A 6,722-nucleotide genomic window follows, 5' to 3' on the forward strand; every position below is an offset into this window, starting at 1 on the left:
ATGTGGAGGAATATGATTGTGGAAAGATTGACCAAGAGGATATATGTCGGAGGTGGAGGGAAACGTGGAGAAAGTGGGAGACCAAATTGGAGTGGAAGGTGGAGTGAAAAGATTTTGGATTGATCGGGGGCTCCTGAAGATGCAGGACGGGTGGAGAGGCGGGCAAGAATAAGTGAATTGGATTGATGTGCTATAACGGGGTGTCGACGTGTTGCTGTCAATGGATTGAATCAGGGCATGTGAAGCGTCTGGGGTAAGCCATGGAAAGTTTTGTTGGGCCAGGATGTGGAAAGGGAGCTGTGGGCTCGGGCATTATTGAATGACAGCTAGAGACTGAGTGTAAACGAATGGGGCCTTTGTTGTCTTTTCCTAGCGCTACCTCGCACACGTGAGGGGGAGGGGGATGTTATTCCATGTATGGCGAGGTGGCGATGGGAATGAATAAAGGCGGACAGTGTGAATTTTGCACATATATATATATATATATATATATATATATATATATATATATATATATATATATATATATGTATATATATATATATGTATATATATATATATATATATATATATATATATATATATATATATATATATATATATATATATATATATATATATATATATATATATATATATATATATATATATATATTTATATATATATTTATATATATATTTATATATATATATATATATATATATATATATATATATATATATATATATATATATATATATATATATATATATATATATATATATATATATATATATATATATATATATATATACATATATATATGTCTTCTTCTGTTTCCCATTTTAGAAAGTTAAAAAAAAAAAAAATACAAGGAGGGGAGGATTTCTGGCCACCCGCTCCCGTCCCCTCTAGTCGCTTTCTACGACACGCGAGGAATGCGTGGGAAGTATTCTTTCACCCCTATCCCCAGGGATAATATACATATATATATATACAGAGAGAGCAGAAGAGGGTGTTTTGAAATGGTTCGGGCACATGGAGAGAATGAGTGAGGAAAGATTGACCAAGAGAATATATGTGTCGGAGGTGGAGGGAACGAGGAGAAGAGGGAGACCAAATTGGAGGTGGAAAGATGGAGTGAAAAAGATTTTGTGTGATAGGGGCCTGAACATGAAGGAGGGTGAAAGGAGGGAAAGGAATATATTGAATTGGAGCGATGTGGTATACCGGGGTTGACGTGCTGTCAGTGGAGTGAATCAAGGCATGTGAAGCGACTGGGGTAAACCATGGAAAGCTGTGTAGGTATGTATATTTGCGTGTGTGGACGTATGTATATACATGTGTATGGGGGTGGGTTGGGCCATTTCTTTCGTCTGTTTCCTTGCGCTAACTCGCAAACGCGGGAGACAGCGACAAAGCAAAAAAAAAAGAAATATATATATATATATATATATATATATATATATATATATATATATATATATATATATATATATATATATATATATATATATATATATATATATATATACATATATACATATATATATATATATATATATATATATATATATATATATATATATATATATATATATATATATATATATATATATATATATATTATATATATATATATATATATATATATATATATATATATATATATTAGTGAAAGAGAAGAGAGAGGCATTTGAACGATTTTTACAGGGAAAGGGTGCAAATGAGTGGGAGAGGTATAAAAGAAAGAGGCAGGAGGTCAAGAGAAAGCTGCAAGAGGTGAAAAAGAGGGCAAATGAGAGTTGGGGTGAGAGAGTATCATTAAATTTCAGGGAGAATAAAAAGATGTTTTGGAAGGAGGTAAATAAAGTGCGTAAGACGAGGGAACAAAGGGGAACTTCAGTGAAGGGGGCAAATGTGGAGGTGATAACAAGTAGTGGTGATGTGAGAAAGAGATGGAGTGAGTATTTTGAAGGTTTGTTAAATGTGTTTGATGATAGAGTGACAGATATAGGGTGTTTTGGTCGAGGTGGTGTGCAAAGTGAGAGGGTTAGGGAAAATGATTTGGTAAATAGAGAAGAGGTAGTAAAAGCTTTACGGAAGATGAAAGCCGGTAAAGGAGCAGGTTTGGATGGTATTGCAGTGGAATTTATTAAAAAAGGGGGTGACTGTATTGTTGACTGGTTGGTAAGGATATTTAATGTATGTATGATTCATGGTGCGGTGCCTGAGGATTGGCGGAATGCTTGCATAGTGCCATTGTACAAAGGCAAAGGGGATAAGAGTGAGTGCTCAAATTACAGAGGTATAAGTCTGTTGAGTATTCCTGGTAAATTATATGGGAAGGTATTGAATGAGAGGGTGAAGGCGTGTACAGAGCATCAGATTGGGGAAGAGCAGTGCGGTTTCAGTAGTGGTCGAGGATGTGTGGATCAGGTGTTTGCTTTGAAGAATGTATGTGAGAAATACTTAGAAAAACAATTGTATTTGTATATAGCATTTATGGACCTGGAGAAGGCATATGATAGAGTTGATAGAGATGCTCTGGGGAAGGTTTTACGAATATTTGGTGTGGGAGGCAAGTTGTTGGAAGCAGTGGAAAGTTTTTATCGAGGATGTAAGGCATGTGTACGTGTAGGAAGAGAGGTAAGTGATTTGTTCTCAGTGAATGTAGGTTTGCGGCAGGGGTGTGTGATGTCTCCATGGTTGTTTAATTTGTTAATGGATGGGGTTGTTAGGGAAGTGAATGCAAAAGTTTCAGAAAGAGGTGCAATTATGCAGTCCGTTGTGGATGAGAGAGCTTGGGAAGTGAATCAGTTATTGTTCGCTGATGATACAGCGCTGGTGGCGGATTCATGTTAGAAACTGCGGAAGCTGGTGACTGATTTTGGTAAAGTGTGTGAAAGAAGAAAGTTAAGAGTAAATGTGAATAAGAGCAAGGTTATTACGTACAGTAGGGTTGAGGGTCAATGCAATTGGGAGGTAAGTTTGAATGGAGGAAAACTGGAGGAGGTAAAGTGTTTTAGATATCTGGGAGTGGATCTGGCAGCGGATGGAACCATGGAAGCGGAAGTGAATCATTAGGTGTGGGAGGGGGCGAAAATTCTGGGAGCCTTGAAGAATGTTTGGAAGTTGAGAACATTATCTCGGAAAGCAAAAATGTGTATGTTTGAAGGAATAGTGGTTCCAACAATGTTGTATGTTTGCGAGGCGTGTTCTATGGATAGAGTTGTGCGCAGAAGGGTGGACGTGCTGGAAATGAGATGTTTGAGGACAATATGTGGTGTGAGGTGGTTTGATCGAGTAAGTAATGTAAGTGTGAGTGAGATGTGTGGAAACAAAAAGAATGTGGTTGAGAGAGCAGAAGAGGGTGTTTTGAAATGATTTGGTCACATGGAGAGAATGAGTGAAGAAAGATTGACCAAGAGGATATATGTGTCAGAGGTGGAGGGAACGAAGAGAGGTGGGAGACCAAATTGGAGGTGGAAAGATGGAGTGAAAAAGATTTTGAGTGATCGTGGCGTGAACATGCAGGAGGGTGAAGGGCGTGCAAGGAATAGAGTGAATTGGAACGATATGGTATCCCGGGTTCGACGTGCTGTCAATGGATTGAACCAGGGCATGTGAAGCGGCTGGGGTAAACCATGGAAAGTGTGTGGGGCCTGGATGTGGAAAGGGAGCTGTGGTTTCGGTGCATTATTACATGACAGCTAGAGACTGAGTGTGAACGAATGGGGCCTTTGGTGTCTTCCTAGCACTACCTCGCACACATGAGAGGGGAGGGGTTTGTTATTCCATGTGTGGCGGGTGGCGATGGGAGCAAATAAGGGCAGACAGTATGAATTATGTACATGTGTATATATGTTTATGTCCGTGTGTGTGTATGTATGTGTACATTGAAATGTATAGGTATGTATATTTGCGTGTGTGGACGTGTATGTATGTACATGTGTATGTGGGGGGGTTGGGCCATTCTTTCGTCTGTTTCCTTGCGCTACCTCGCTAACGCGGGAGACAGCGACAAAGCAAAATAAATATGAATATATATATATATATATATATATATATATATATATATATATATATATATATATATATATATATATATATATTCTTTATTATACTATGTCGCTGTCTCTCGCGTTAGCGAGGTAGAGGAAGGATGAATGGTCCAACGAAAGAATGGTCCAACCCACCCACATACGCATTTATATACATACACGTCCACACACGCACATACAGATATCTATACATCACAACACATACATATTTATAGACACAGAGACATGTACATATATACAAATGTGCATAAGTCATACCGTCTGCCCTTATTCGTTCCCGTCGCCACCCCGCCACCCATGAAGTGACAACCCCCTCCCCCCACATGTCTCAATCCATTGACAGCACGTCGACCCCGGTATACCACATCGTTCCAATTCACTCTATTCCTTGCACGCCTTTCACCCTCCTGAATATTCAGGCAACGATCAATCAAAATCTTTTTCACTCCATCTTTCCACCTCCAATTTGGTCTCCCACTTCTCGTTCCCTCCACCTCTGACATATATATCCTCTCTTTCAATATTTCCTCACTCATTCTCTCCACGTGACCAAACCATTTCAAACACCCTCCTCTGCTCTCCCAACCACACTCTTTTTATTACCACACATCTCTCTTACCCTTTCATTACTTACTCGATCAAACCACCTCACATCACATATTGTCCTCAAACATCTCACTTCCAGCACATCCACCCTCCTCCGCACACCCATATCTATAGTTCACGCCTCGCAACCATTTAACATTGTTGGAACCACTATTCCTTCAAACATACTCATTTTTGCTTTCCAATATAACGTTCTCGACTTCCACACATTTTTCAACGCTCCCAAAACTTTCGCCTCCTTCCCGACTCTATGATTCTCTTCCGCTTCCATGGTTCCCTCTGCTACCAAACCCACTCCCATATATCTAAAGCACTTCACTTCCTCCTGTTTTTCACCATTTACACTTACCTCCCAATTGACCTGTCCCTCAACCGTACTGTACGTAATAACCTTGCTCTTATTCACATTTACTCTCAGCTAACTTCTTTCACACACTTTACCAAGCTCAGTCACCAGCTTCTGCAGTTTCTTACCCGAATCAGCCACCAGCGAGTATAATCAGCGAACAACAACTGACTCACTTCCCAAGCTCTCTCATCCACAACAGAGTGCATACTTGTCCCTCTTTCCAAAACTCTTGCATTCACCACCCTAACAACCCCATCCATGAACAAATTAAGCATTTTTTTTGTCTAATATTTCGAATTAGTGATGTGCCGTGGAGGAAAGTCTAATTACTACTACTTCTGTGCTTTTCTTAAAAGGATGGATGTCGGCAAGCGACCTAACTACGTGCTGATATTGAAAGAAGTTGTTAGTTAGGGAAGAAGTGTATGGACACTATAAGAGGAAGATTTTATGATCAGAATGCTGATAGCATAAGCAGAAGTAAGTTAAGTGGTGGCAGGATGATGGTTCCATACCAGTACCTTACCGACTCAAACACAGCGACCTTCCAGCACCGCTCACCTTCCAGTGCGGCCTGTCGCACGGAAGCAATGGGCAACCCCGCCAAGGCGTCCACCGTCCATCCGATAACCCGACCTCAGGAACTGGTACTTGCCCTTGGAGCCACGGGAGAACAGCGTAATCCCGCACACCCCAAGCACAAAGAGTGGGAGATGACCTTCGCCTGTCAGATGGCCGACACCAAATGGACAAGGCATGGAGACATCGCACACCCCTGCCGCAAACCAACATTCACAGAGAACCTATCACTTTCCTCTCTTCCTACACGTACACATCACTTACATCCTTGATAAACACTTTTCACTGCTTCTAACAACTTGCCTCCCACACCATATATTCTTAATGCCTTCCACAGAGCATCTCTATCAACTCTATCATATGCCTTCTCCAGACCCATAAATGCTACATACAAATGCTTTTCTAAGTATTTCTCACATACATTCTCCAAAGCAAACACCTGATCCAATCATCCTCTACCACTTTTGAAACCACACTGCTCTTCCACAATCTGATGCTCTGTACATGCCTTCACCCCCTCAATCAATACCGTTCCATATAATTTCCCAACAATACTCAACAAACTTGTAACTCTGTAATTTGAGCACTAACTTTTATCCCCTTTCCCTTTGTACAATGGCACTATGCAAGCATTCCGTCAATCCTCAGGCACCTCCCCATGAGTCATACATACATTTGATAACCTTACCAACCAGTCAAAGATACAGTCATCCGCTTTTTTAATGAATTCCACTGCAATACCATCCAAACCCGCTGCCTTGCCGGCTTTTATCTTCCGCAAGACTTTTACTGCCTCTTCTCTGTTTACCAAATCATTCTCCCTAACCTTCTCACTTTGCACATCAACTCGACCAAAACATCCTATATCTGCCATTCTATCATAAAACACATTCAACAAAACTTCAAAATACTCACTCCCTCTCCTTCTCACATCACCACTAATTCTCATCACCTCCCCATTACATCCTTCGCTGATGTTCCCATTTGTTCCCTTATCCTACACACTCTACTTACCTCCTTCCAAAATATCTTTTTATTCTCACTAAAATTTCATGATACTCTCTCACCCCAACTCACATTTGCTCTCTTTTTCACCTCTTGCAACTTTCTCTTGACCTCCTACCTCTTTGTTTTATATATCTCC

This window comes from Panulirus ornatus, chromosome 15, assembly GCF_036320965.1.
Source record: "Panulirus ornatus isolate Po-2019 chromosome 15, ASM3632096v1, whole genome shotgun sequence".
In the NCBI taxonomy this organism is placed as follows: Eukaryota; Metazoa; Arthropoda; class Malacostraca; order Decapoda; family Palinuridae; genus Panulirus; species Panulirus ornatus.